The following is a 12,226-nucleotide window of genomic DNA, read 5'->3' as shown; positions in this document are numbered from 1 at the left end:
GCCTCATGAACAGCTGGGGCCAGTACCAAAGTCTGCACAAAAAATGTAGAGTGTAGTATGAGTACAACCGACCCCATGTACTCCGTAAGTGTCGAGCCTAACCTCGACGAAGTGGTGACGAGGCTATGACAAGACACCCACGTAATAAACCAGTGTAGATAACAATATACGTACAAGATAACAACAAATAAAAGCTAAACATGTACTATTGGGAGGAGACATGCGAAAAGGGTACAAAGTACGATAATTACAGCAGAAATGATAACCAAAATAGTCAATATGCCTTTAACCAGTAAAACGAGTATACACAATGATAAAACTGCATGGCATCACCCTTCGTGCTTTTACTCTCAACCTCACAGTAAAACAATAATGACGACCCGGCATCACCCTTCGTGCTTTTGCACTCACTTTCATCACAAATCAATAGATACGACACAACATCACCTTTCGTGCATTAACTCTCAAAAATATGGCACGACATCACCCTTCATACATTAACTCTCATAATATGGCACGACATCATCTTTCGTGCATTAACATTCTCCCTTACCATATAACAATGAATAAGTAACAACAGGGAGATAGAATCAACAAGAACAAGCCTTACGTCAATAATAGTTCCATAATACCATTCTCAATTTTTAGAATACAATGCTCAATTATCACAAAGCCCATAAACGTGGTAAGAACGATCAATTTAATAAGTAACTAGTCTAAGCATGGATAACCTGATCAAAATAAGCAAATAATAAAAAGGAACAAGTCCCATCCTGATAACAACCAAAATGCAAGAACAAGAAATGGGACTTGAAAAGCAAATAAAGAAAGGGAAGCAAGACACAAATATTGATGAGATATTAGTAATAACTAGAATTAAATCCTAATCACCTCTAATACAATCAACAAAAGCACCTACACTAATAGAATCCTCAAGAGGAAGACAAACCTCTTGCAAATTCTAGGGCTAGTTCAAAGGCAACCACAAGTCTACCTTCAAGCTCAAAACAAAATACATAGCAATATTCAATATAGTCTAAGCCATGAAAGATGACCTAACATTTTCTATTTATCTTAAGGTCTATATAATGACTAAAAAGACCCTTAGGTGCTTGGGCTCTCCACTTGTAATTGATCCTCCTCACATGAACTTGGTCCACCATCCTTAAGTATCATTTGGATGAAATTGTAGACTCTATTAGACTTTTCCAAAAGATCATTCAAATCTTCCAACTTCATTAAATGCATCCCAATAATTTGAAGGTCCTTGGCTTGACTCCTAGTGAACGGTCTTGAAGGCATAGATATAATGTGATCATCTTCCCCTTTTTGAATTCGTCCTCGAATTTGTAACATCTCCTACATCAAAACGAGACAAGTCATTAACATTGAAAACATGATGCACTTGAAAATCATTAGGAAGGTCAACTTTATAAGCATTTTCATTCATTCTTTCAAGAATTTGAAAAGGCCCATCTCCTCTTGGTAGCAACTTGTTCTTTCTCTTGTGAGGGGACCTTTCCTTCCTAAAATGCACCCACACCCATTCTCCGGGTTCAAACACCATTTTCTTTCTTCCTTTGTTGGCTTTGGTAGTCGCTTTCTGATTCATCTTTTCAAGTTGTTTTCTAGCATTCTCGTGAGTTTTCTTCATGGCTTTGGCTCTTGCCTTGGCATCTAAACTCACAACAACATCTTGAGACAAAGGAGTTAGATCCAAAGGAGTTAAAGGATTGAAACCATAAACACATTCAAAAGGAGACATACCAATAGATGAATGAATAGTCCTATTATATGCAAATTCTATCAATGGTAATTGTTCCTCCCAAGAAGTAAGCTTTCCTTTAACCATGACCCTAAGCATATTTCCTAATGACCTATTGACAACTTCGATTTGACCATCGGTTTGAGGGTGACAAGAAGTAGAAAATAACAATTTAGTGTCAAGCTTACCCCACAAACCCTCCCAAAAATGACTAAGAAACTTGGAATCCCTATCACTAACAATAGTTTTTGGAATTCCATGCAACTTAAGCACATGATCAACAAATAAAGTAGCAACATGGATAGCATCATCACTTTTATGACATGGTATAAAATGTTCCATTTTAAAAAATCTATCAACTACCACAAAAATACTATCTCTACCTTTCCTAGTCCTAGGCAAACCAAGAACAAAATCCATAGAAATATCAAACCAAGTAGCATTGGGAATAGGCAATGGAGTATACAAACCAAAAGGACGTACGTTAGACTTAGCTTGCTTGCACTCAACACATTGACCATATACTTTATCTATGTCAACTTTTATCCTAGGCCAATAAAAGTGCTCTTTTAATATATCTAAAGTCTTAAGGACTCCAAAATGTCCCATTAAACCACCACTATGTGCCTCTCTAACAAGCATTTCTCTCCAAGAGGACCTAGGCACACACAACCTACCATCTCTAAATAGGAATCCATCAAACTTATGAAATCTCTTTTGTTTTTCTACTTTGGCTAATTCCTTATCCTTCTCTTCCTTCCCTTGCTTATCAAGGTATGCATCATCTAACCTATAAGGTTTCTTATATGCCTCAACTTGATCACATTTAACATAAAGCTCATTAAAGTCATGATAACTAGGATAAAGTTCTCTTAAGCTCTCAAATCCCATCAACTTAAAAGTCAAAGTGTTCATTAAAATAAACCTCCTAGAAAGAGCATCCGCAACCACATTATCTCTGCCTTTCTTAAAGTGAATCACATATGGAAATTTCTCAATAAACTCTATCCATTTAGTATGTCTCCTGTTTAATTTACCTTGGCTCTTAAGGTGCTTCAAAGATTCATGGTCGGTTTTAATCACAAACTCCCCATGCCAAAGGTAATGTTGCCAATTTGATAAAGCTCTAACTAAGGCATACAACTCCTTGTCATATGTAGAATAGTTCAAGCTCGTCCCTCTAAGTTTCTCACTAAAGTAGGCTATGGGTTGTTGATCTTGCATTAAAACTGCTCTTATACCTACTCCACTAGCATCACACTTAATTTCAAAAGTCTTTTCAAAATTAGGAAGTTGAAGAAGTGGTGCCTTGCTAAGTTTATCTTTCAACTCCTTAAAGGATTCCTCTTGTTCTTTCCACCAAACAAAGGTCTTATCTTTCTTAAATCACTTGGGTCACCGGTGCGGCTATGGTGCTAAAGTTCCTAACAAATGTTCTATAGAAACTAGCCAACCCATGAAAGCTCCTAACGTCCCCAATAGACTTAGGTGTGGGACAACTCCTAATGGCTTCTACTTTAGAATCATCAACTCCTACACCCTTAGAACTCACAAAAAAACCAAGAAAGACCACTTTATCAACACAAAAAGTATACTTTTTCAAATTAGCAAACAATCTTTCCTTTCTAAGAGCATTAAAAATTTGTTTCAAGTGCTCAACATGCTCTTCAAGTGACTTTGAATACACTAAAATATCATCAAAGTAAATTACAACAAACTTTCCAATAAAGGGTTTCATCACATGGTTCATAAGCCTCATGAAAGTGCTAGGTGCATTAGAAAGTTCAAAAGGCGTAACCACCCATTCATACAATTCAAATTTAGTTTTAAACACGGTTTTCCACTCATCATCGGGTTTCATTCTTATTTGGTGATAACCACTTCTCAAGTCAATTTTAGAAAAGATAAGAGAGCCACTCAATTCATCAAGTAAGTCATCAAGTCTAGGTATAGGATGGAGATACTTTACCGTGATTTTATTGATATCCCTACAATCAACGCACATTCTCCAACTTCCATCTTTCTTTGGCACTAGGATCATGGGAACGACACAAGGACTCAAGCTTTCCTTTGCAAATCCCATCTCAAGAAGGTCAACAACTTGATTTTGCAACTCTTTTGTAGCCTCCGGATTTCTCCTATATGTCGCTTGATTTGGAAGTTGAGATCCCCGGAACTAAGTCAATTTGATGCTCTATTCCCCTCAAAGGTGGTAGTTGCCTTGGTAGCTCTTCGGGAAAGACATCTTCATAGCCTTGCAAAAGAGTAAAAACTTCACTAGGTACAAAAGGGGTTAGCTCATTAGTAGTAAAAAACAATCTTTATGCATAAGAAGTATAAGAGAATGGTTATCCTCAATCTCTTTCAAAGGATCTTGATGACTAGCTAACAAACTCACTTTTTCTTTCCCTCTAGGCTCACTCTTATTTTGTAAAAGTGAAACCTTTCCCTCATTTTCCCTCTTTTATCCCCACTTTTTCTCTCTCTTTAAGTGCCACTTTTCTCACTTTTTTCCTCTATTGTAGTATCACTCTTCTCACTCTTTTCTCTCTCTTGCTCACTCTTTGCTTTTTCCCTCAATTCTCTCATTTTTTTGTAATCTTCTCTCACTTGAAATGGTGTCAAAGGCAAAAGAGTAAATTTATGTCCATCTTTAACAAGAGAGTACTTATTAGTTCTTCCATCATGCTTTGCTTCTCTATCATATTGCCAAGGTCGGCCTAGAAGCAAATGACAAGCTTGCATTGACACTACATCACACCAAACTTCATCATGATACTTTCCGATATTGAACTTTATCAATACTAGCTTTGTCACTTTGAGTTTCCCACACTCATTTAACCATTATAGTCTATATGGTGTAGGATGCTTTCTTGTAGGTAAATTCAATTGATCTACCAAAGATGCACTTGCCACATTTCCACATTTTCCATTATCAATTATCATTTAGCAAACATCTCCCATAATCTTGCATCTAGCATGAAAAAGATTCTCCCTTTGATCTAGTTCTTCCTTAGCAAGTGCACCCATAAGTCTTCTTACTACTAAGTAGCGCTTTGGGTCTTCTTCTTCACACTCTCCATGGTCACTTTCAATTTCCTCTTCAACATCTTCACCATGGTCACTATCTCCCTTTTGATATCCTCCATCTTCCATTGCAATGATAACTCTTCGATTTGGACAATCTCTCATGTAATGACCAAGGCCATGGCACTTGTGGCACCTAATATTGTAGGAGACTTGTATTGAGCATTATTTCCTCCTTCTTTATCCTCCACCTTAGGTTTGGATTTTTCAACTTGATTTTTGAAATCTTGTTTAGTCTCCTTAGGCTTGTCCCAATAGCTTGAAGATTTCCAAGTCTCTTTTTCCTTGCTCCATGAAGAAGTAGTGCTCTTGGACTTGTAGCTTTTCTCACCCTTAAGCCCCTTTTCAACTCTCAAAGCCGCTTGGTAAGCATCCTCTAAGTAATCATACTTGTGCAACCTCATAGGAGAAGAAATTTCCTTGTTCAACCCCGCAAGGAATCTTGGAACAATAAGATCCTCTCTATCATGTAAGTTGGCTCGCAACCTTGTCTTCTCAGACTCTTCAAAGAATTCATCAATATTCTTACTACCTTGCCTCAAAGTGTAGAATTTTGAAAATATCTTCTTGAAAGTAATCCGGTACAAACCTTTTCTTCATGACACCTTTCATTTCATCCCAAGTAGTAATAGGATCAAGTAGTCATTGTTTCCTTTGCCTCTTGTAAGATTCCCACCAAGTAGAGGCAAATCCCTCAAATTGGGTGATGGTATACTTGATTTTCATGGCGTTAGGCACATTGTTAACTTGGAAGATGCTTTCACTCTTGATTACCCAATCCAAGTATTCTTCCAGGTCACTACTTCCTTTGAAAGGTGGAAGAGTGATCTTGATGGTGTTCAACCCTCTTTCATGCTCATAATTGTTGTATCTTGGTTGTCGATAACCTTGCCAAGCTTGTTGCTTCATTGCATTTTGAGCATGATCTTCTTTTTGCTCAAGATTAATGTGCTCTTCTTGTGGTGGTTGGCGATTTTGTAGATTGACCCTCCTTTGTTGCCTTTCGGGTTGATTTTCATGGAATGGAATCCCTCTTTGTGCATAAGTAGTTTGAGCATGGATCCCTTGTGGCATTAGATTAGGATCCAAAGGAGTAGAAGGAGTTGATGGAGAAGCACTAGTTCCAACACCTTGTTGACGTGGGAGAGTTCCACTCACCAAGGAGTTCACTTTTTCCTCTTGAACTTGCATCCTATTCTCCATGTTTGTGAACCTTCCATCAATCATATCAAATCTCTTCATCATGGCTCAAACATTCTTTCCATGTTTTTGGAAGATCCCTCACCCATATTGAACTTTCCTACAAAATGAACAAACAAGTTAGTGATAAAAGTCCTCACCAAGTCATTCCCTTAGTGTATACACTCAAGTTGTATGTCACTCAATCACTCGTGTTTCACTCTTGAAAATTGACTTTTAATTCTCTCTTTTAATCTCACTCGCTCTAGCCTTTTTTCCCTCAAAAGGTAAAACTCAAAGTTGCCTCTAAACTATTATCCTAGTCTTTACAATAAGTCCCTTCCGTCTTCGGGATAAAGTGGAATTGATGTTTAAACAAGAACGGACAATGTAAGCAAATTCGGACTTGAGCCAAGAAATTCACAACGAAAATAAAAAGAAAAAGCACAAAACAAAATTGGCACGAAACAAGTTAAGGACACAAAAAAACTAGACATTACTTAATATGGACTAATATTAAGCTAATCTAGCCAAGAATGAACAAAGAAATGAAGCTAGAACACTTAAAATGCAATTGCAAAGTTACTGCAATTTTCATCAGGTTTCAAGACTTTCACAAAGCTCCTGGATATGAATAAACCACCTATTTTCCAATAATTGAAATGGGTCCAATAATTGATGCTCTACTCCACAAATAAAAGCATATTAAAGTTCCATTTTCAACATGTGAAGGAACGAATAAAGCTCTTGATTTCAAAGCTTGACTTTTTTTCTTTTTGGGTGGTCTAATCTTCAAATTCAATTGTTGAACAATTTTCCCGAAAAACGCAACTCCAACAAGTGTTTCAGCAGCACTCAATCTCCTTGAATCAATTTCCACAACGTATTCAAGAATCCAAGAACTCACAGATTAATTTTTTTTTGAAAGCTAAAACCAGGAATAATTCTTTAGCCTAGGCTCTTGATACCAAATGATAGCAACCGATTTAGCCTAGGCTCTTGATACCAAATGATAGCAACCGAAATGCAAGAACAAGCATTGGGACTTGAAAAACAAATAAAGAAAGGGAAGCAAGACACAAATATTGATGAGATATTAGTAATAACTAGAATCAAATCTTAATCACCCCTAATACAATCAACAAAAGTACCTACACTAATAGAATCCTCAAGAGGAAGACAAACCTCTTGCAAATTCTAGGGCTAGTTCAAAGGCAACCACAAGTCTACCTTCAAGCTCAAAACAAAATACATAGCAATATTCAATATAGTCTAAGCCATGAAAGATGACCTAATATTTTCTATTTATATTAAGGTCTATATAATGACTAAAAAGACCCTTAGGTGCTTGAGCTCTCCACTTGTAATTGAGCCTCCTCACATGAACTTGGTCCACCATCCTTAAATATCATTTCAATGAAATTGTAGACTCTATTAGACTTTTCCAAAAGATCATTCAAATCTTCCAACTTCATTAAATGTATCCCAATAATTTGAAGGTCTTTGGCTTAACTCCTAGTGAACAGCCTTGAAGGCATAGGTATAATATGATCACATCCGCAGGCTTAGCCTTGAAGGCATAGGTATAATATGATCACATCCGCAGGCTTTAACCCGACAACAACGTATAAGTACTCGTCACCTCATATATATGTTAAACCCAACATCTAAACATGCAACAAATAGACAAACAAATCCTAATCCCTCAAGTCAAGGTTAACCACGACACTTACCTCGCTCCAAAGATCCACTCAAAGCTCGACCACAACTTTGCCTTTCAAACAAGCCTCCGAACTAATAAAATCTAACAAATTACCAACCAAACGATTCAATTTAAGCCTTAGGAACTACCTACGATTGCAAAGGATTCAATTTAGGTCATTATTGAAAAAGTCAATAAAAGTCAACTCTTGTTCCTGCTTGGTCCAAACCCGAAATTCGGGCCACAATTCGATTACTCATTCATCCCCCGAATCCGGTTATGTATTTTATTTTGGAATCCGATCTCAATTCGAGGTCTAAATCCCAATTTTACAAAAATTCCTAATTCTACCCAAACACCTAATTTCCACCATGAAAATACTAGATTTTATGTTGAAATCTTAGGAAATGTCACGAAAGATTGAAGGAAAATAGATTAGAATCACTTACCAATAATTTGGGGAAGAAGAGTTCTTCGAAATCGCCTCCAGGATTTTCTAGTTTTAAAAATTTGAAGAATGAATAAAAATCCCGTTTTTTAGCTATTTGATCAGTTGCAGATGTCGCAATTGCGACCTCGCAAATGCGAGAAAACCTTCACAAATGCGAAGTCACTGCATTTCTGCTGTCATCGCATTTGCGAACATTGATCTTCTGCAATTGCGACCAAATTGATCGCAAATATGACCAAGTCTGCCCTAGTCCCACGTCGCAAAAGCGAGGAGTTGCTCACAAATGCGAACCTGAGGTGTCCTAGCTACTCTTCATAAATGCGAGGAGTTGCTCGCAAATGCGAACCTAATAGAGGTCGCAAATGCGAAGCCTGACCTCGTAATTGCGAGGTCTGAGGCCTGCACCAGAACTGAACCACACCAACATTTTCCTAAATCCAAAATTCACTTTGTAGCCTATCCAAAACTCATCCGTGCCCTCGGGGCTCTAAACCAAATATGCACACAAGACTAAAAACATCATATAAACTTGCTCGCGCAATCAAATCGCCAAAATAACACCTAGAACTACGAATTGAGTATCAAATCAAAGGAAATTTTCAAAAAAAAAACTCACGAACTTCTATTTCAACAACCGAACGTCCGAATCACGTCAAACCAACTCCTTTTCTCACCAAATTTGACAAGCAAGTCACAAATATAGTAATGGACCTATACAGGGTTCCGAAACTAAAATACGGACCCGATATTAATAAAGTCAAATACTGGTCAAACCTTTAGATTCATTAAGCCTTTAAACTTTCAAATTTCATAAAATACGACAACTCGAGCTTGAGACTTCCGAATTCGATTTCGGGCATACGCCCAATTCTCAAATCATGATACGGACCCACTAGGACAGTCAAAATACGGATCCAGGTCTATTTTTTTAAAACATTGACCGAAGTCAACTTAAATGTATTTTAAGGCAAGGATTTCATATTTTTTCAGTTTTTAACATAAAACCTTTTCGAAAAAACACCTGGACTACGCATGCAAATCGAGAAGGGCTAAGATGAGGCATTTAAGTCTTAAAAGCATAAAATTAGGTTCTAAAACATAAGATGACCTATCGGGTCATCACATTCTCCATATCTAAAATAACCGCTCGTCCTCGAACGTACATAAAAAAGTACCTGGGCTGATGAAAAGGTGGGGATATCTACTCTGCATGTTCGACTCGGACTCCCAAGTAGCTGCCTCGACAGGCTGACCTCTCCACGGTACTCGAATTGAAGGATAACTCTTTGACCTCAACTGACAAACTTGCCGGGCTATAATAGCCACTAGCTCCTCCTCATAAGTCAAATATTAGTCCAATTAGACAGAGCTGAAATCTAACACGTGGGACGGATCACCGTGATACTTTCGGAGTACGGACACATGGAAAATTGGATGAACTGCTGATAAACTTAGTGGTAATGCGAGCTTGTAAGCCACCTTACCCACTCTCTGAAGAATCTCAAAAGGTTCGATATACCTAGGGCTCAACTTGCCCTTCTTTTCGAACCTCATCACTCCCTTCATGGGTGAAACCTGGAGCAATACTCTCTCTCCGACCATGAATGTAACATCACAAACTCTACGGTCGGTATAACTCTTCTACCTGGACTGAGCTGTGCGAAGTCGATCCTGAATAATCTTGACCTTATCCAAGGCATCCTGTACTAAATCTTTACCAAACTACCGAGCCTCCCCCAGCTCGAACCATCAAACTGGGGATCGGTACCGTCTACCATTTAATACCCCATAGGGAGCCATCTAAATGCTCAACTGGTAGTTGTTGTTGTAGGCAAACTCCGCAAGTGGCAAGAACTGATACCAAGAACCTCTGAAGTCTATAACACAAGCGCGGAGCATATCCTCCAGTATCTGAATAGTGCGCTCGGACTGTCCGTCCATCTGAGGATGAAATGCTGTGCGCAACTCAACCTATGTGCCCAACTAATGTTGTACTTCCCTTTAGAAATGCGAGGTAAATTGCGTATCTCGATCAGAAATGATAGACATGGGCAACCGTGAAGACGAACGATCTCATGGATGTAAATCTCAGCCATCGCTCTGAAGAATATGTAACTACCACATGAATGAAAAGTGCTGACTTAGTCAGTCTGTCCATAATGACCTATTTCACATCGAACTTCCTCTGAGTCTGTGGGAGTCCAACAACGAAATCCATAGTGATACGCTCCCACTTCCACTCAGGAATCTCTAACTTCTGAAGCAAACCACCAGATCTCTGATGCTCATACTTTACTTGCTGACAATTTAGACATCAAGCTACATATGCAACTATGTCCTTCTTCATCCTCCTCCACTAATAATGCTGCCGCAAGTCCTGATACATCTTGGCGGCACCCGGATGAATAGAATACTGGAAATTGTGGCCTCCTCAAGAATTAACTCACGAAGTCCATCTACATTAGGCACACAAACATGACCCTGCATCCTCAAAATTCCATCATCTCCAACAGTAACCTTCTTGGCATCACCGTGCCACACTGTATCCCTAAGGACAAGCAAATGAGGGTCATCATACTGCCGCTCCCTGATGCGCTCAAACAAGAAAGACCGAGCGACTGTACATGCTAGAATTTGATTGGGCTCTGAAACATCCATCCTCACGAACTGATTGGCCAAGGCCTGGCCATCAAATGCAAGCGATCTCTCGCCGACTAGAATGTACACAAAGCTGCCCATACTCACTGACTTTCTACTCAAGGCATCGGCCACCACATTCGCCTTCCCGGGATGATACAAAATGGTGATATCATAGTCTTTCAATAATTCCAACCTCCTCCTCTGCCTCAAATTGAGCTCCTTTTGTTTGAAAAAGTACTGCAAGCTCCGGTGATCCATGAATACCTCACACGAGACGCCATAAAGATAGTGCCTCCAAATCTTCAACGCATGAACAATGGCTGCCAACTCTAAGTCATGAATAGGGTAATTCTTCTCATGAACCTTCAACTGCCGCGATGCATATGCAATCACCTTGCCATCATGAATAAATACCGCACCAATTTCAATACGAGATACATCACAATATACCATATAAGATCCTAAACATGTGGGCAACACCAACACTTGAGCCGTAGTCAAAACAGTCTTGAACTTATGAAAGCTCGCCTCACACTCGTCTAACCATCTGAACGGAGTGCCCTTCTAGGTCAACCTAGTCAAAGGGGCTGTTATAGATGAAAACCCCTCCACGAACTGATGGTAACAACCTTCCAAACCCAAGAAACTCCGGATCTCTGTAGCTTAAGTGGGTCTAGGCCAGTTATGAACTGCCTCAATCTTCTTAGGATCCACCTGGATGCCCTCTACTGATACAGCGTGCCCCAACAAAGCGAATGAGTCCAACCAAAACTCGCATTTTGAAAACTTAGCATATAATTGGTTATCTTTCAGAGTTTAAAGTACAATCCAATGATGTTGCTCATGCTCCTCTCGACTGCGAGAGTAGATCAAGATGTAATCAATAAACACAATCACAAAGGAATCTAGATAGGTCTTGAACACCCAGTTCATCAAATACATAAATGTCGCTGGGGCATTTGTCAGGACAAATGACATCACTAGAAACTCATAATGACCATACCGAGTCCGAAAAACTGTCTTAAGGACATCAGATGCCCTAATCCTCAACTGATGGTAGCCAGACCTCAAATAGATCTTTGAAAATACCTTGGCACACTGAAGCTGATCCAATAATTCATTAATCCTCGGCAATGTATACTTGTTCTTGATGGTGACACTGTTCAACTGCCGGTAATCTTTGCACATACTTATTGATCCATCTTTCTTCTTCACAAACAACACGGGCGCACCCCAGGGCATGACACTTGGTCAAATGAAGCCCTTATAAGGAAAATCTTGTAACTGATCCTTCAATTCCTTTAGCTCTGGCAGGTCCATACGGTACGGCCGAATAGAAATGGGTTGAGTTCCCAAAGCCAAATCAATACAGAAGTCAATATCCCTGTCGGGTGGCATTCCT

Source organism: Nicotiana tabacum, chromosome 11, assembly GCF_000715075.1.
Source record: "Nicotiana tabacum cultivar K326 chromosome 11, ASM71507v2, whole genome shotgun sequence".
Taxonomy (NCBI): Eukaryota; Viridiplantae; Streptophyta; class Magnoliopsida; order Solanales; family Solanaceae; genus Nicotiana; species Nicotiana tabacum.
The sequence above is the reverse complement of the archived record's forward strand: the minus strand, read 5'-3'. Positions refer to the sequence as shown.